This window comes from Trachemys scripta, chromosome 3 (assembly GCF_013100865.1).
Source record: "Trachemys scripta elegans isolate TJP31775 chromosome 3, CAS_Tse_1.0, whole genome shotgun sequence".
In the NCBI taxonomy this organism is placed as follows: Eukaryota; Metazoa; Chordata; order Testudines; family Emydidae; genus Trachemys; species Trachemys scripta.
The window spans coordinates 57,031,351-57,051,547 of NC_048300.1; the positions used below are offsets into that span (position 1 = coordinate 57,031,351).

At 45.0% G+C, this 20,197-nt stretch overlaps 1 protein-coding gene across 6 annotated transcripts in view; it reads right to left on the bottom strand.

The window, feature by feature from the left end:
• The window catches only part of DAAM2 (dishevelled associated activator of morphogenesis 2), a 245,228-nt gene that overhangs the window by 185,654 nt on the left and 39,377 nt on the right, over positions 1-20,197 (bottom strand). Inside the window, exon 1 of one of the 6 annotated variants that reach the window (XM_034764801.1) lies at positions 18,187-18,359. The exons of the other annotated variants lie outside the window; for them this stretch is intronic. The gene's annotated coding sequence lies outside the window, so the exon portion shown is untranslated. Of the gene's footprint in view, positions 1-18,186; positions 18,360-20,197 lie in introns of those variants that run through there. 6 annotated transcript variants of the gene reach the window in all.

Here is a 20,197-nt window from a genome sequence, read left to right on the forward strand (position 1 = left end):
CAAATATACTGTAGAATATTTTGTTAAAACAACAATGTCTGAGTAATAGAGAGACCCCCACTACAGCATCTGCTACTAAATCTCTGCCAAGAGAGCTAAGTAGGTTATAAAATTTGCAGGCTAGTAAAGGGCCTATTAGCAATGTTCAACCATGTTATTATGATTAAAAACTCAGTACTTTGTGCTATACATTTACCCAATGCTTTACACACAGCAATTAGTTTCTTCATTCTAGTTAGACAAATATAAATATTATGAAGGATCCTCTTGAGACACAAACTGGAAGGCTACCAAGAATAAACTAAACACTCCCAACGTGACATGTTCCAGAACACACTGGGGGTCTCAGAATCATGGAAGCTAGAAATGGAAAAGGTCCACCAGCTAATGTAGTCCATCTCCCTGTGGCCAACACAGCATTGTTCCTTACAATGTGCTGTCTAGTGTTTGGTACAGTCTAGATGTAAGTGATCTCATCATAGAAGTAGGGCCAGTTCCTTTGGGAGGACAACTGAGATTTTGCAGGTTAGAGTGCACATGTTAGTCCATGATGGTGTTGAGTAAAACGGGAAATCAGAATGTCCTACTGTAGTTTTCATCTCAGGTGGAGGGGACTTTAAATATAGGAACATGTGCAGCGTGACACATCGGGAGATCAGCAGGCACAGAGGGGACTGCATGACCCCTTGCATTTGGAATGGAATATTGAGACATTCATCTCTAGATTACAGCCTAGGTTGGTGTTGATTTCAAGTCATTGCTACATGTCACTGCAGCAGGGGTTCTCAAACCTCATTGTACTATAACCCCCTTCTGAAAACAAAAATTACTACATGACCCTAGGATGGGGAACTGAAGCCTGAGCCCGCCCAATCCCTGCCACCCTGGGAGGAGGGGAAGGGGCAAAGCCAAAGGGCTTCAGCCTCAAACAGTGGGGCTTGGGCTTTGGCTTCAGCCTCTGGCCCCAGCAAGTCTAAGTCAGCCCCGGCAACCCAATTAAAACAGGGTTGTGACCCACTTTGGGGTCCTGACCCATAGTTTGAGAACCGCTTCACTATAGTCATTCAGTTTTGAGATGACAAAGGCATGGATATCTAAGGTGCCCATCAGTTTGGTATCTAGTTCACTGAAACACACACACTACCTGGGATTAACCTTGAAGGCCATCTGAACCTTTAGCTAGTGTGGAATGCTACTCATCACTTCCAAGTGGGGCAGACAAAGAGGAACACACAAGGTCTGTGTGCCACACTTTACACAGGCTGCCTATCCACAAAGCCTAGCTTTTTCTTAAATGGCATAGATCCCTCTTACCTCCGAGACTGCCCCTGTCTTACCATGCTCTCTAGATACTCAGAACGCTTTGGCTTTCTTCCCCCAAACAGTAAAGAGAGCTCAGCAGAGCCCATGTAGGGTGCTCTCTTGCCTACGGAAACACATGCAGGCTTAAGCCTGGCCCCATTTAGACAATACAAGATTCAACTTTTTGTCCAAGGCTTTCCACTAACTGCAGGCTCTGGAATCCCTGGCATTTTGCCCATGGGCTGGATTTTCTTCATCTCTTCCTTTAAATTTAGCAAGCACAGGAGTGGGGAGGAGATGGTGGTGTCTTTGCTCCCTCTGTTTGGGAAGATGTTATTTATTCTTGATCTAAACCATGTGTGCTTCTGCAGTATCTAGACAGGGGCTGTATAAATGCATGTTGTAACAGGACAGCTGTTGGAGATCAATAAAATGAGTTTGCTGGGTCTCAGTCCTGATCCTAGTGGACAAGCAGCCACATCACATCATCAAACCTCACAGCTGGCACTAATCAACATTGCAGTCAGTGGTCGCACCGGAAAGGCCAGAGATTGAACTGCCCTCTCACCCCTTCAGGATGGGGCTGAAGCACATTAGCAGGATAGGGTGTGGGGAAGCTGGCTCAGCCACTGCCCATGCTGTACCTGTTTCTCTAAAGAAACTTTCAAAACTACCACATTAACGGGGAGGAAAGGGGGGAGCCATAATGGGCCTATGTTAAAAATAAAGAGCAAGTTCACTTCTGTGAGAGCAGCAGCAACAGAGCAGATGCCATTTATAGTAATTCAAAGTGTCACTGAATAGCATCATTTTTATAAATACACTGAAAGCCGGACATGAAATAACTGGTTAACAGCTCCCTAATCACAAGGGCTTCCTCTGCTATACATTTTTCCTATTTATCCAATGGCTTCTGTTTTATATCTAGTTTGCTAATGGAAAGAAGGGGGGAAAACTGGCCTAAACCGATCCAACAGATGCACAGAACTGGGGCCTCAAACACAGGCTTCTTTTCTGCAGCCACCAAAGAAAAGACATTTCAGCAGAATTCTCTCTTTGGAGAAAACTACCACAGAAACACATTCCCCTCTGTTTGGAGCCACTCAAAATAACTGCAGCGCAGATGCCAGGAGAGTATTTTGTGCTGCCTGCATTCACAATTCCCAGTAAGGTGGTATCAAAACAGCAAGTTAGGGACTTGATTTTTTTTCCATTAGTATTATTATATGGAAGGAAAAACAAAACTAGCCTTGAAACATTTGTCCTTCACGGATCACAAAGGTCCAAAAACACCACTGAAAGGTAGATTATCTTTTGAGACTACCTATCTTCTGGACTATCTGGGGCAGTTGGATTTTTAGAAGTATTCAGGTGCATCGTTTGTATTCACTATTACTATGATAGTATGTACAACTAGGGCTAGCTGCACTGCAAATCACCAGAGACTGGTCCTTTACACACTCAGTTATTGTGATTGCACATATTGTATGTGCAAATTCATGCATATGTTGCAAACAGTGATACTACAAATCTTGGCTTCTATGTCCACAGTGTAGAGATTTTAGGATGTAAGCCCTCCCCAAAGGACCTGTCTGCCTCTATGGCTGAGCAGATGGCAAATGCTCAAACAACAATCAGCATTGTTCGATCCATTTAAATAGGATTACCATATTTTAATTTTTAAAAAGGAGGACACTCCATGGGGCCCTGGCCCCGCCCCAACTCCACCCCTTCCCCTGAACGCTCCGCCTCCTGCTCCTCCCCCTCCCCTGCTTCCCGCGAATCAAATGTTCGTGGGAAGCCTGAAACAGGGAGGCAGCAGGTAAGCTGGGTCTGGGTGTGGCGCGGCCCAGTCCGGCCCCCGTGGCCGAGCGGCTCCCTCCGGCGGCCGGCCAGCCCAGGCCAAGAGGCTCTGGCCCCGCTGTCTCCCGCCCGGCTCAGCTCGGGCCCTGGGGCGCCGGCCCCCGGTCGAGCACCCGCACCCCCGGCCCAGCCCCTGCCGAGCACCGTGCCGGCCCCAGCCCCAGCGGTCCCGGCCGAGCACCACCGGGCCCTCCCCCCCTATTTTCCCGGACATGTCCGGCTTTTGGGGATTTCCCCCCAGACGGGAATTTGAGGCCCAAAAAGCTGGACATGTTTGGGAAAATCCGGACGTATGGTAACCCTAATTTAAAGAAAGTGACACAGAGCAATTAAGTGAGTTGTCCAAGTTCAAACAGCAAGTCAGCAGCACAACCAAGAAGAGAACATAATTCTCCTGACTCCTAATAGCAGAACCACTAGGGAATAGCCCCGCCTTCAGACACTTTCCCAAGGAGAAAAGGGACTCAGAGATTAGTTAATCTCTTACCTCAGATTCACTCAGCAGGGCAAGGTGGCCAGTCTGGTGGCTCCACACTGTGCTGTCACCTGGATGATCTGAGGTCAGGTCTTGAGCTTCCCAGTTGCGGGGGTGGGGGCGGGGAAGGCAAGAACTGGAACTGTGATCCAACAGACACACTGAGCACTGCTGACAAGTTGTCAGGGGAGACATGTCCACACTCTCCTTGGCCACAAAAAAGATCACCATGATGCAGGGCCTCAGAAGATATGTGGGGGCTGGCTAAAGAGGAGAGTGAGGCCAATTTCAGTGGAAGTCCCAACAATTAGAGCTGAAATGAATTACATACCTGAGCAGTTCCACCTCAGAATGACCACCACTGATAACAAGGCCTCTGTCTCTCTAACACACGCACTTGTTAAAAGGGGTCCCAGCACTAATATACCTCCCACCCGATACTTTAGCAAATTTAGCCAACTCAAAAGGGACAGCAGCAGCATTCAGGCCTGAGACTTGCTGTCAGGAAACTGAGAACTCAAGTTACCATACCCAGACTGAGCTTTGCAGAGGATACCCTCCCCACCCCAAAACTCCCAAGCCTTCAAGGGCCTGTGAATAAGTTACACTGTTCATTGAAATAACAGTGGTACATTGTATATTGAGTAGCATAGTAACTCAAAAGAGCCGTTCCTCTCTCCCCTGGCACCTTCCTTCATCTGCACCATGCGAGCTGAAGAGGAAGGGAGCAGCGAGGAACAAACAGCATGTATCATTGTGCTAGAATCACACATTCTGGCTTTGTGCTGTTGGCAGCCTGAGAAGTGAGATTACAGTACAACGGAGCACGCCCTAGAGTTCATTATTGCCGTTATAAATCGGGACCTGTGCGTCACACAGAAAAGGAGGCAATGGGCTGGCAAGACCTCTTTCTAAATAGATTCCCAAGTCAGCTACTTTGAGGAGCATGTCAGACGCCAGCAAGAGCTGCAGTGGTAGCATTGCCCAGGTAGGACTCAGCATCACAACAAGCCAGGTTTTGACCCACTTTCGTGTTGTGTATTTCATCTAAATGGAGTTAGTGCTGGCCATACTGACAACCCTGGAGACAGAAATCCTCTGTATACCCACAGGAAGAGATCCCTTGTGACCAACAGGAGTGCAAGTTATGTCACCTTTCACACACACTCACACCAGGGGGCCTTAGCCCTTTTGCCATGGCACAATCCCGGACCATCCAATGCTCAGACTCTGCTGAGATTAAGTATGATGGGTGTTTTTGTGATGCTGCCATTTGTCCAATGAGAACTGGATTGAGACCCACCAAACTCATTTTACACAGACCACTGAGCAGCCATCAAACCATAATGACCTTTGATCAGTGCCAAACTTGGCTAGATTTGAACTGATTGCGAGCCAAGAACATGTCTGTTGCAAAAGACCCACCGCCTATTCTGGCCAAATTATGGCATGGGCACATTCTGCTGTACCAAAATTCCTCCTGCCATTTCAACTGGATACTCCATCTTTCTATCCAAAACAACTGTGTAGTGTGTCTGTATGCTTTCAAACACCTACTACTTTCTACCCCATAGGTAGCTGCAGATCAACGGTAGACCAAAAGATTTTTATTAAAATCTCCTTTGTGCAGTGCTTTTAGCACCATCAGGATGAAAGACACCATAGGAATGTAAAACATACAAGAGCAGATAAGGCATCTGGAATTTCAGAAGTGAATCCTGCCCTTAGACTCTCTTAATTCAGAAAAGCAAGGGCTATAACATAATTCTCCTGTTTTGTCAGAGCACATGGATTGCATCTCTGCAAGCCTCTTGGTTTATTCCTCACATGCGAGAATGCAGCGTCTCTCACAGCTATTCAATAGGCCGCCGTTGTTAACATTCTTTAACTCATTTCACTGATTGAGATTTTGCAGAGAAAAAAAAAATCACTCAGCCATCCGGTTGAAGAGCTGTATTGGTGTGATGACCCACAGGTGTAGATACAGGCACGTCTAGTGTACCAGGTGTACATGCATTGCCTGAACAAATAGAACTTGGAACAAATCCTGTCCATTAACCTCAGTGTACCTGAGACACCACAGCAGGGCCCGTCTGCTTGTGAAAAATACTGTGGGATCTTGTGTAAATGAAAGTTGCATTTGACTCCATTGGGATTATATAGGTGTAAGTGAGAGCAGCATTCGGCTCCCTTGTCTGTATTTTATTCTAACACTTGCACGTGCAAAGGGTTGGGTTTTTTTAAGCTCACTAGCTATCCTATATAAAGCATCCCACAAACGCTCAGCTAGTGATTCTAGTAGGGCGGCATAGCTAGAAGCATAATCATGTCATATCAAAAGTGATGACTATGATAACTGATAAGATCCTAGATAACTGCTGCTGTTTCCAGTTTCTCTAGCCACACCTTAAATCCTCTATGTTTAAGTGCTGATGATCCAGATGCTGGATGTCTCAAAGTATGGGTTTGAGACAAGTCCAACAGCCCATTTCTCCAGACCACCTAAAACTATGAGGAGAGCACAAAGCAGCCACTCAGTCATGGAGAGAATGGCCATAGCTTTGGCAATAGAAAGCCTAACCACAGCCCCTTACTCCACCATCACTGAGCACTGCCCCAGCCTAACCACCTCACTCCTGTCAGATAAAGCGAGGAGGGAGCAGAGAGAATGCTCCGTCACTGGCAGCAGTGCGTATGTTCACATACCAAAGCTCTGTCCTACTGCACATTCCAGAGTGAGAATATCCATGCTTAATTTGGCCCTGGCTTCTCAGCTAGAGAGCTGCAGGACCGATGTGAGGGTTGGGGACTGGTAGTGGTATGTGTCCATCTGTGACCTTTGGGAAAAGAGATTAGCAGAAGATTCCCACACTCCAACCCCTCAGGCTTAGAAATCAACTGCAGTTCGGTTTGAATGAAAAAGTTTGCTAAATAAAATGGAAAAGCAGATAAGTTTTCTACCACCTCTCCCCACTAGATGAGTATGTTGGGATAACTGTGTCCCAGGGACAGTCCTCTTGTGCAGAGATTGAGGTAATCTCAAATCTCACTGAAAACTCACTTGTGCAAAACTCACTAACACTAACTCAGCAGTAAAATGCTGCTAACATCCTTTTCAATGAAAGCACCCCCCGAAAAAGGGATACACATTTAGTGCTATCCTTTACATCACCAAGTGCACTTGTGTCACTTTGCCCATTTAAGGCTCCCTGGAGCAGTGACTGTTTGTTCCTGATTGGAGCTTAATAACAAAGTATAATAGTGAATCTGAGCAGGCGCATCTGCTATGGCTAGGCAACAAGCCTGGATAGCGTATCAGATCTACTCCAACCCTAAATATACTCTCCTTCACTCACTGTGTTCTCATTTACAGCAGTTGCTGAGTTATGAGGGATTAGCTTGCCTTGGAAATCACTATGTTCACATTACCATAGCAATGCTTTCCTACAACTCCCTGAATGCTAGAGCACCTAAGATTGTGTTCCATTAACTCAGGATGGCACTAAGGTAACGGAATGGGCAAACTCAATTAACCTGAGGTTAGACATGCATGAAGTTCAGCAAACCAGCTTGGCAGTGCAGTTACATGTTGTGATAACATACAAGCTTGTCACATCATGATCCCCACGCGACAAGCATCCTGCACCCCAGAGATCTAACACTGGAGTACAGATGATAGGACACAACCAGTCTTACCAAAATGGCTTCTCTTTGTACTGCTGGGATAGGTTCCCAGACCACAAGCTCTTCATGTCCTGCCGCTTACCTATGTGGCTGATTCTTTCCTGCCATCCTCACCCCAGAGGTGAGTTTCAGGGGCATGCTCTCTTCTAGGCTGGGGACTTAATCTAATCATCATTGCAATGCAACATGACACATGCTGATCCATATTGTGCAAAACATTTGGTCAAGAAACCTGGAACCAGTCTGGTTGGTATTTCTGCCCATAGAATCCAATTAACCCTAATAAAGAACTTCTTGCTTTGTGACTACAATGTAAACATACATTCCATTCTACAGGGCAATCCTTGTTGCCCCTCATACTATAAAAACTACCTTTGTGTATTTTAAGACCAGGAGGGACTATTATGATTCTCCAGTTGGGCCTCCTGCATAACAATAGCACCCAAGAATTTCTGCATAAAGGGTACAAATTGAGATTCAGCTATTCTGTTTCTTATAGGGGTGGGAGAATTTAGTGACCCCTGTATTGCACAAAAGTACTGATCTTTTGTCCGGACTTCCATCTGATAGACCATATGCTTCTCTCTCAGCATTTGGAATCCAGAAGACATTCCCCAGCAAGCCAAAACAATTTTAAGGTAAGTCAGATTTTAGATCTGATCTGGGCTCTATGGCTCCTTCCACAGAAAGATCTCAAAGTACTTTACAAATACTAACGAATTTAGCCACATGCCACGATGTAAGAGAATCTTCCTCCTCTCTGAATTTCCCCATCTCTAAAACAAAGATAAACAATGTGACCACATATAATGATTTGGTGGTCAATATTCTGAGCTACGGCCCCTCGCTGTCAAAACTGAAAAGAAGCTTGACACCATTCACATGCAGCATCTCCAAATGAGTGAAAACATCAAACGATACAAATTCAAGTCAAATGAAGAGATACATTTTCTAACTACACAGGTCCTGCTCTCTCAGCCAGCCAGTCAGCCAACACTCTAAGGTAGTATGGTCATCTCCGAATGCCTACCAACTTCTTTGTGAGAATCATCTTTGACTTTGACCCAATGAAAGCAAGATGAAAAGGACCCTCCAGAAGACCTATAACATGATGGCTGGATGGCATCAATAGACATTTGTCCCTCACAGGCATCCTATTCTGTAATTGCCAGATCTGGCATCTTGGAGGTGCATAATGCATTGAATGGCTTCCACCCTGTCTAAGGGACAGCACTAGAACTAACCAAAAAATCCCAAACCCCACATTCAAAGGATTAGATGTGTAGAACCCAGGATAGAACACCAATCTCCTGACTTCAAGACCAATGTATTAGTAACAAGACTATCCTTCCTCCCTTTGGGACAACAGGTCCCTTTAAACTACCTAGGGAACATGTAATTTTAAAACATGATCATAATGGTCCCTTCTGCCCTTTACTATATGAACATCTAGTCTGACCTCCTGCATACTACTGGCCAGAGGTTCTTACCAAGTAATAAAACACTAGGCCCTGATCTATTCACTTGCGACTGAAAGTGTGCCCCTGCTCCACCCTGGTGTGTTACATGCTCAAAGTGTACAAGAAAATGCATCTCTAACCTCTCATTCAAGTGCAGCAAAACAAACTCCTCTTAGGTGCTTTCCAAGGGCATGTGCCCTTGGCATACCCATAACATAACCTCAGCTCTGAAGCAGACAGGTTTCCCCTGGAGGCTCCTCTATACCTCAGCAATTGTTGCCTCCCAGTTCATTCATCATTGTCAGATGACTAAGCCGCAGCTGATCAAATCCACCTAGACAGTCAGGGTGGCCTCCCCTGCACCATGGCAACCTCAGGAATCCTGTTTGCATTAGACCTTTCCTCTTTCCACCCCAGGCTTGTCTCTCGCACCAAAAGAAAACACCTTAGCTACCACAGAACTAAACAATAGCCTTCCACAAGTGAGACACCTTAGGCCCAGTTCTCTGCTCATTTACACCAGAGCAAGCAGACGGTCTTCAATGGCATGACACTATTTTTCTCAGGTCCCCTTACCTTGCACTTCACTTGAAGCTATAAATAAGCAAGGAATTTAGTTCAAAGCTGCCTTTTGGGGCCAAATCTTCATTCTATTAAAGTCAATGTCAAAATTCCCATTGATTTCAATAAGACCAGGATTTTGCCCTTGACTGCTCAAACCAAAAGCTTTCCTTTTACTTCCTGAGATGAGCAGTCTGGGAAACGGAAATCATTCAATCCTTATTCAGTCTGCTTTACAATCATTTTCTCTTCCCTCACCCAGAAAGGTAAACGCAAGCATCATTTTTCCAGCCTAACTGAAATCTACCAGAACCCCACTGTGCTTCATATGCTTTTGATCCAGTTTTTTCTCTCAGTGATGCCCAGAAGTTTCCTGACAACCTGGCACTAACATGCTTGTGTGAGCTCAAGTGTTTTTCCTCTCTCAGCAATGAGGTGGTCCCATACATTTGTATGGGGTTAAAATCAGGCAGTTTTACAGGGCTTTGGAGCTGTGCTCCAGCTCCGCTCCAGCTCCAGGCAAAAACCTGCAACTCTGCTGCTCCGCGCTCCAGCTCCAGGCTCCACTCCAAAGCCCTGGTTTCATAGTATAATTGGAGACTGGTATCCAGTCACCATTACATGAGGTGACAGTTCCTACCTGATGACTTTACTGGGAGAGGTGAAGCAACGAGCCAAGAACAAAGTGAACCACAGACATGCTGGTGCCAGGTTTGAGGAGGGCAACTCACTCAAAGAGCTCTTCAGAAGCAAGGTACAAGAGGGTCCCATATACTACAGTGAAAAGTAGGGGCGTGCACAGGAGTTTAAATTCCACTACTTTTGGGGGGAGGGTATATTCTGTGACCTTGCTATGGCCCCGGGCTGGAGGAGCTCCCTCTCCCTGCCAGAGTCATTGGGCCAGAGGAGCTCTGTGCCCCCATCAAATATTGGGGGGGCATGCCCCTGCTTGCACTCACTTTTTCATGCCCTCCATTCTATCCAGGTGGTTATACTGTACCCCCCTCCAAGGCATCTGAGCACCAGCATCCACTTTCCTGCCCTTTGAGCAACAATATAGCCAACGAGACTGTCACTTTCAAGACAGCACTGCAGCGCCAAACATTTCCTGTGGGGTTGACAAAGATCTCAGACCACCTATGGAAGTGGCCCATTTCCTACTGGATTGCTTGGCTATTATATAGAATCATAGAAATGTGGGGCTGGACGGGATCTAGAGTGGTCATTTAGTCCCTTCTCTCATGCGGAAGTAAAGTATACTTATACCACGCGGCCGGAAATACAGTTTTAGCATATGTGAGTATCTCCCTCCAGTAGCTGGATCAGCATGGATAGCAGCCTACTACCTACTCACAGCTAACTGAGTTATTCCCTTAGCTCAGGTAGTACAGGCTTATGTTTTTGATGCTAAAGTCCTGAGATCTATTGATGCTGACAACCTAAGGCTTGCATGTGTGTGTGGGTTGGGGATAGGGGGCCGTGCACTGGTTTGTTACATTTGCTTTAGCACCTTCCGACATAACTAGTATATTTTAATCTCCCATTCCCCACTTGTTGAGAATGTTCGTTAACCATTTATATTTCACAATGTCAGAGTTAATTACCATCCTCCCTATTTTGGGACCCACCTCATCTGACCTGTAATATTCCACTGCAAATGTTGGTATGGGGTTTCTCAGTTCTGCTTTATCTCAGACATGCTTTTGCAATGCATGAGCTACGTGCTGGAACAAAATGCAATAAAAAGAGTTTTAAATAAAGAAAGACAGTGCAAGCAACAATCCTTATCTTCCTATCTGCATCATAAAAATGCAAAGACACCCATATGGCCCATTGCAAAAGAATGAGTTTCCTGCAGGCACTGTGCTGTGTCACTCATTCATATACACAAGATGTACTGTACACAGCTACGGAGATCACAAAATCCCTCTAACAGGGAAAACTCATATTTCATAGCTAGGATGTCATCACATGGCTTCATTTCACAACTGGTCAGAATGGCTGAATCAGGGCTTTTCCAAAAGGCCAAAATATCAAAATATTTTCTCAGGCTTAAAATGCAAGATTTCTGATTAAGACAGAGAAAAGCATGTTCCAACTGGAAAAAAAGAGCTAGATGGAAACGGTTGTAAGATGGTGTGTTGATGTAATAGCACTAGCAAAGAAGAGCAAGCATGCCGACACGTAAGAAGTGATGTGTGTGTGTTGTGTACAGAAGAGTATGCGTGTATGTCTGAGTGTACACAGGTTCCTGTGACGGTAAGCATACCAATGCATTTGCCAGCTTGAGGGCGGGTATGCACCTGTGCAACACATGCCTCTTCTCTATATCTGAAAAGAAGTTTAGAGGAGGAGTGCTGTAAGTTCGTAATCAGGAAGGGGAGAGGTTTCTCATATAACAAATGCAACCCTAGCTACAAAAGCCAATTTCTTCTCTGCTGTTCCATTTCATGTGCACATGGCACTTCCTGTAGGCATGACATCCTAATCTATTTCCAGGACCAGCTCATTTGACTTTCTACAGTGGCAAGCTCACCAACATCTGCTTAAACCATAAAGACAATCACCCTGCGAGAAACGCACATGCTTAGTCTGGAGAGAGCATCCTCCAAAGAAAGTTTGGAAATCCATGAACTCCAGCAGCGTCAAAACCACAGTGGTGAGATCATTTGGTGACTGTGAAGATGATAGACGCTTCTGTAGGCTCTTATCCAGTTTGCCTGTGCAGTATTATTAACCTGGAAGTTCTGATATTCATAGCATGATCCAATCATTTTCTGACAAAAACAGAGGATTAGGCACACTTCACTGTACACAACAGAATTAACTGAAGCTTTGAAGCAATGCTGTGGGTCTTGGATGGCCTTCTTGTGTTTTTAAGCCACTGTCTGCTTCAGTTGGAACCCAAACAGTCCTTTTCTGTGACGTGTCTTCTTTCACAGGCATTAATTATTTTCCTGGAGCATTTTAGGCCATCTAAAAAAAGCAAAGAATTATTTTGCCTTCTGCCTGCCTGAGTCAGCTACCAATTTAAGAGCTTTCAAGGACCCTGAAACCACAGAACCCAGGCCCTCCAATTACCTGAAGCCATGGCATAGAATCCATGCCCTCATCCTCACAGAACTTCAGTAGCATTCAAACACATTTGATTTGAATTCCAGGGGTGTAAATGAAGGCCAAATTTTGTAGCGACCAAACGTTGCTTCCAGCAGATGAGTGTTCTGCAGCTCATCTATGTAATGAATTTGCTGTCTCCATCCAATTCTTATTGGACCGTTGCCCACAACAGAAAAAAATTCCACCAACACAACAGGCTCTGACCATTGACAGTGTCAGCAAAATGGGCAAGAGTTGAATGAAAACAGACTTCCTTTGTTCTCCCTGGAGATGGTCACACTAAGGCTAGATTGGATCCTGTTTGATAGGGACTAGAGGGCGAGTATTATTGTGCACTCATGGCTTTCCTCACCAAGTAGGTTACAGTAGGAAGATAACATCGGTCAGAAGCTGGGCTGATCCCAACAACAAAAAATAGAAAAATCCAAAGCAAAAAAGTTAATTATAAAGAATTTTTTTCTCCCCCTCAGTTTGGATTGCTCGATACATTGCAAAACAAAATGCACTCAAACTACATGTATAAAAAGGTTGTATTTGACATCTAGCAACCTGAGATTCATTATCACTGTTTAAAGTGTTACCAGAGTCCCTAGATAAAAATTCAGTCTGTCAGACAGTTGAGTATAATTTATTCTTCCCTAAATATATTTAACCACACACACTTGGGGGGGGGGGGGAGAAGAGGGAGAGAATGTTATCAAGGGATCAAGAGCCATTCCAAACGCAAGAACAATCTTATCAACTTCTTCCAATTCACTGCATCTTTCAGTCACATGGGCAGCATTTTACTTGGCTCATTTTCCATGCAAGGCTCAGTTAAAAGAGCACAATTCCATTTATTTTGAACCCTGTGGACTGCGAAGAATTCAGGCAATGTTTTTCAAGCCTAGATGCCAGAGGGAGGGAAAAGTATCCCTGGGGCATGCTATTTTTAATGCCTCTCTAGAAGTGATGACACTCTGGCAATAGTAGATGACAACTTTGCAGCAGCCTCAGTAGCGAAAATATGAAAGCCACAGAAGACAGCAATTGCCAGGCTCATGTCATGAAGACCACAGAGTCTTATCTTCTCTTTAAGACTTTTCATTTCAGTGGCCTGATGTAATAGTGATTGTCACAGACCTTTCCCATTAATAGCGCTGCAGGGAAAAGGGGGAAAGGATAGACCAAACAATTCTGCAGCTTATGTCCCGTTTAAGAGCTGCTCTTCCAGAAAAGCATAACCACACAAAAGGCAATGTTGTCAATCTATGCCCCGGGTGACAGCAATGCAACAATTGGCCACTTCTTTTGCCCTGAAGAGTTCTGTCAGGGCAGTGGACAGATCAAAGGTCCATGATGTTACTGTCTGGAAGCTGCTGATAGACCTGACCATTGATCACAAAGTGCCATTTCTCTGCACATCCAAGTCACTCCCTAAGTGGCACACTGGGAGAAAACTAGCTGGCTTATGCTCAGCTCAAATATAAAGAGAATGCCTGTTGGAGTGGAGAAAGATTTGGCAGAGCTTAGGACTTCACTCCTCGGGATCTATTGAGCATTTCAGATAGCAGCAGGGCCAGAAATGCCTTTTCAAGTACAGCTGGCCAAGGGAGTTCAGCCCTTGTTCTCAAGCACAGAACTCATCATGGTCATTGGTATATTTGCTACCTCCAGGCACTGTAGTTGGGGTGCTCAGAAGTCCACCTGAGATGTGCAGGTAGTTCAGAATACAGCTGTTTGCCTCCATCAAATTGCAGATTCAAGAGAATGTTTGCAAAGAGCTGCTCTGCCAATGGTTGGGAATGTCTGACATGCAGTATCAAAATGGACATAGGAACACATGCCAATCATATTCTATGGGTGTTTCTGTCCATTAAGATTGGAAACTTTTTGCTTCTTGATTTTCTCTCACCTAGGGATTTTAGTGGGTTTTTTTGTTTTCCATTGTTTTACTTGTGGCAGAATTAGGTCTATAATTTAATAAAACAAGAGATCATCCCAGGCAAAGAAAAACTATCAGGGTTGGGGCGGGGTGGGAAGAGCCTTGCTAAAGTTTTGCTCTGTTCCATGAGTTTCAGGGAATGAAATCTTTAGCAATAAAAGTTAAAAACCAGAATCTGCACAGGAATGAAGCTGTTCAAAAGAGGAAAATGCAAAGAAGCCCATTTGAAATCTGAAAAGCCTGCCTCAGTCAGAGTCTAAACACAAAATAAAGGCTGTTCACCTCCTCCCCTCCCCAAACACCTTTTAAATATTTTTGTTTTGAGTACAAAAGCTTCTGCCTTGATAGCCATGGAAAGGGAGTCCCCTGTTTATCTACAGAACAAACAGCATGGTAGTAAGAACTGCTTTTAGGGTGACCAAATAGCAAGTGTGAAAAATTGGGACAGAGGTGGGGGGGTAAGAGGCGCCTATATAAGAAAAAGCCCCAAAAATCAGAACATCTGGTCACCCTAGCTGCTTTCCCCACAGTACTTCAATCCCATACTGGGAATCCACTCTTAGGGTGAAGAAGCTACTTCAATCTAGGACTGTTCAGCCCTTGGCATCTCTGTTGAGATTTTCAACAAGTGAGTCCACTGTGTTGATGGGTTTTCAACACGAACACTCATCCACTAAGAGCTGGACTGAGGCCACCAAAACTATTTCATAGAAACCACTGAATCCTTCTCTTCGTTTGTGCACAGATGGTCTGGATTTGAACCAGCAACCTAGAAGTCAAAGGTGATAAAGCCCATTATCTCTCCCCAAATCACTCAGGGACCCTGAGGTTTGTCTAGGAAGTTCATTAGCACTACGCATAAAGTTTTTGAATAATAACTGGTACTCCTAATCCTCTTCAGGGAGCTCTCTACCTCATTTCTAGAGAGGAGGCGGCGTTAGGTAAAGGGGGCTGCATGTTGGCAAGGGTCAGCCTGCCTGCTGCCAAAGGTTATGCTACATCCCAGTCTTCATCTAGTACACAAAGCCAGGAGCAAGCAAAAGATGAACTCTGAAGATGTCCAGGAAACATGGAGAGAGAAAAAAATGGAGCGTAAGATCAGAACAACCTTGGCTGGCTGCTCTTTCTATAGGAAAAATGCACAGGCTTTGGGTGGCTATGTTGCCCCTGGGAGGCATGGGGACCACAGAGAGCAGCTCCTCCACCTCCTGCCTGGCTCCTCAAAATGCCAAGAATTCTCACCCCTCTAAAGCTCCAGCACGGTCTTCCAAACGGTTTTAAGAAACGAGACATTATCCTGCTCCACATATGGTAGAGGATATCAAGCCAATGACTTGTGGGAGCAAAGGGGTTGATCAGGGCCTTTTAAATTAGACTAAACTCTACAGCAAAGTAGCCCACTGCCAGCAGAGAAGTGGCAGACCTGGTACAATTTGTCATCATGCACTGTATCTGCTCCACCCTCACCTCCCCACAGGAGATAGAGCAGCAGGACAGAGCCACCCATTGCAGGGAACTGGGCTGTATGCAGGGTTTTGGGTGGTGGGTTTTTTTAAGTGACTGGAACAGGAAGTTTATTTAAACACCATAAAAGTCTCATCTGGGGGCAAACTTCATAGTTCATGAGGAATTAAACTTTAGCTCAGGAGGGAGGAAGGTCCTGGGAAAGCACATTCCTGCATCCCAGTGTTCGAAGTAGCATTAGCTGACTGTCCCTGGCCTGGGAGGGAGGCGGAGAGAGCAGTAACTTAGAAACAAAGAGGGAGGGAGAAAATTTGCTAGGAAGAAAACTTTAATACAAGTTACAAATTATTACCTCCCCCACTATCCAAACACATGCAGTAGATATCATCCCTTCTCATTGGGGCAACAATCCTGCAAAAAGGGAGTGAAAGTGCCTTTCAAGCTCAATCGCTGTGGCAGTGGCTGCATTATAGCTCCTTCCATCCTAGGGGCACTATAAATGTCAAGGAATTAAAAGCCTCTCAACCCCCACACCCAGGGTGGGTAGGCAAGCGTTGTTAGATTGTTAGGTCTTTTAGGCAGGTCACATGTCCTGCTCCAAGCTTGGGAAAGCACCACAAAGCATGTGGGACACTTATTATTCCCATTTAATGATGGAGAGAACGAGGATGAAATCCTAGCTGTACTGAAGTCAATGAGAGTTGTGGCCTGGATTTCACTCAGGGTGGTTAAGTGACTTGCCCAAAGTTACATAGTGAGCCCACTTTAGAGCCATATAAAGCTCTCAGATACCACAGAGATGAACACAGGATAGATACATAGCAACCCAGAAGTCCCAATTCCCAAGTCCCCTGTTCTAATCACTAAGCTGCACTGTCCTCCTGGAGCCAAGAAAAGAACCAAGTAGTCCCAATTCCAAGTCCTCTATGTTCTCTGCCCTGTTGCTGAACAGCTGCTGTATGCAGTAAGGTAGCTTTGGTGGCAGTTTGCCATAGGAACCTTAAGGACAGATTACTGTCTACTGCTGATCATGACTTCTGCGTGTGCATGACGGAGTTCATAAATCCAAAGTTTAATTAACAAAACAAGGAGGAGAGGGAAATGAGCCTTTTCTGGGCTGCCCGATGAACTGGAACGAGATGGTTCATCTGTCCAGGTCTGGCCCACAAAGCATTGCTAAGACAAACATTATTTACCTCTAAAAAAAGAGCAAAGTACAAGGAACTTTCCCTTCCCAGTTACAGCACACACCCTGAACTGGACTAAGTTCACAGACAGGTTGGGCAGGGTATAGTCCATATCAATAATGAAAGACCTAATAATCACAGGACTGGGGAGAGGCACCTGGAATCGGCCCCGATGCTTAACTTTCCCAGTGTTATCTATGTTAAATTGTCAGTAAGTAAGGAGAAAAGATCCCAGCAGAGCCATACCTTGATGGCAAGAGGATCAGATTGGGAAATTGACACCATCCTGCACAACACTCACATAGCAACTTGCTCAGTATCCAGCATGACAAACATCAGTGCTATATGAAGAGAATTAAAATCATCCCCACAGCTACAGTCAGTGCAGCAACCCTGGGCTGTCAGGACCAAGCCCCTTCTATCAGCTGTTTGAATGTCAAGCCTGCAGAACATTGATTCTAAAGCCAAATTATGTCCCTAGAAAATGCAAAGCTCCCACTGGCCTGCTAATCTAGGTATTTATAACACAGCCATCACTATAGTAGCTCTGTCTCTTGTAAATTTTTATTGAGCCATTTGAGTGGCTACAAAGACCTCAGTTCTGCCTTCTCTCCCACTCTGTAAGACGAGTTAGAAGTACTAGGAATTCATTTCATTCTTTGTATTCTTATTTCTCTCTGCTCTTCCCTCTAACTGGAAGCATCTGGGTTCACTGTAAAAAGACCTTACTGTTAACTTCAAGCTCTCAACTGCCTATTACTAGGGGATACTTGAGCTGAGGACCTCAATTCCAATCTCTCAGTCACCTGCCAGTACACATATGCACACTGAGGGCCTCCGTGTTAGCTCTTAACTCAGATGCCAGATCCTTGGTCCCCCACAGAAGTATGTCCAGGTAAAAGAATGCTAGAATGCCAGATTCACTCAGCTGCTCTTAACTCACCAGGTGATGTAAACCACCTGTCTGCAGTCATTGTTTTTTCACACAGAAAATCCCCTTTTAATCACTGAACTTTAATCATACATAACAAAAACATATTGGCTAATTCTTAGTCCCAACAAAGTCAATTGCAAAACTCTAGAGACATCAATAGAGATCAGATTCTTGCCAACCTTGTTGGATTGACAAAATTGTCTTTATCCACTCACCTTGACCTGTCCGTTTCTCAACCAAACACAAAATTCAGTAGAGTTTCAAATAAACAATCTCTGCACAGCATAAATTGAAAAAGTCCCTTCATAAGATCCACCAGCAATTCTCCACCCTGCACACTTGATAACAGCTGTGGCCATTCCGTCTGCAGCCTTGGCATGCAGCAAGCTTGCAGAAATGGCACTCTCGCCTCCTACGCTAAAGAGGAAGCTGTCTATCAATGCCTTGGTATTGTTACCAGGAAACCAGTCAGGAGCGAATGAGGAGAAAGCTATGCCCACAATTTTCAGTGAATGAAACAAAGATAAGTGAATGAAACAAAGATAAAGTGGAAAGATAACATTAAGGTCTAACAAAAACAAGCAAAATGTGTTGACAAGATTTCATTCTTCAGAAATCAGCAGGCCTCCTCCATATTTCAGCAAAGCATGAACAGAGGGACTGAAACCACCTGGAAAGAAACACTCAGCAGCACTAGCATTTCATAGCAAAATTGTCTGCAAATAAGCAGCGTAACTAGCGAACACCACCACTGTTTAAGACTCCCCGTTATAATCTAAAGCATCATTGACAACTTTTATAAGCCGTGATTTTAAAGCCCCAGAGTGTCACATTAGGCTTCGGGCATTGAAACAGGTTTGGTGAGAGGTGAATGGAGATGCTTTTGCAATCAGCCAAGAGGACTGGTTGAGAGCCCAAATCAGAAAAGAATCTACCAAGGTTCCTCCAAAGCTGCATGGCCGGCTGATACGATTTATAATTTGTATTGTGATAGCCTCTAGGAGCCCCAGTCATGGACCAGGCCCCCATTGTGCTAGGCACTGTACAAACATAGGACACACAAAAAGTCCCTGCCCCAAAAGCTTACAATCTAAGGGCAGCTTCTCTTGCCTCCTGATCAGAAGAGCGTCAGAGGGGTCCTTTCTTGCTGCTGCTGCCTGCAGCAGCACCTGCTCCTGCATTTCATTGCTCAGAAAGCAGCAGGCCCTCGAAGTTCTTAGTCTGTTATATCTCCTTTCCGTCCCATCTGCCCACAGAACAGAACAGCCCAGCAAAGTGAGGAATTTTCCATTTCCAAGGAACTGAAACAAATGGCTCAATTCCTTCTATGGAAATTGCATTCCCTTAAGTATTTATTTCTGGCCCTGCCTGTCCTGAGTGAACCCTCTCCCCAGGATCCCAGAGGGAGAGAGAGATGAGACCTAACCCTGCTGCTATAACTCTAACATCCTTCAGCAGAAATCCAAGAGAGACCCTTGTATGTTATGACCCTCTCCTTCAATTTCCATGCAACATTTAAGGAACCAGGAAAACAGAACAGCAAGGGACTGTTCACTGATATTTGATAGAGTCCCTGAGAAGCAACAGCAGCTGTACAGCTGAACTCAAGACTTGCAAGATCCTGGGAATTCCACCCCAGTACCTGTGGGAGCTCTAAGAGCCCCTCTCCCACCCACTCTGGGGCTTTAAAATCACAGCTTATAAAAGGGAATTCCCTTAACACCTATCTCCATGAGCCACTCTCTGCAGACAAGATCCCAGGAAGTCTCACTGTACCTGCTGAATTAAATCAAGCTCAGATCCAAGAGTTCGCCTATCTATTTTAATCCTTTGTTACATTCGAGGAAGGATGAACAGGGATGGGGGGGAAAGATACACAAATCAAATTTAGGTCGTCCTCCTGCCTCTGCAACAGACGTGCAGTGTGATCTTGAGTGAGACACTGCTTCTCTGTTCCTCTTTTTTTTCCTCTGAAAAATGGAGGTGACACTTCCACAACCCTCTCCCAAAAGGCAGGGGAAGTTGATCTATGTTCGTGCTGTGTTTTGAGATCCTTCAAGTCCAGGCATTATTACAAGAATAATAAATTAGTCCATTTTATCCAAGGATTGTTGAGCTCTATCATCCCCATTTCACAGATGGGGAAACTGAGGCATAGATTGACTAACCCGTTTATATCGTGAGATAGTGGCAGAGTCTGAAGAAGGCTATTTTTAATAGCATGTT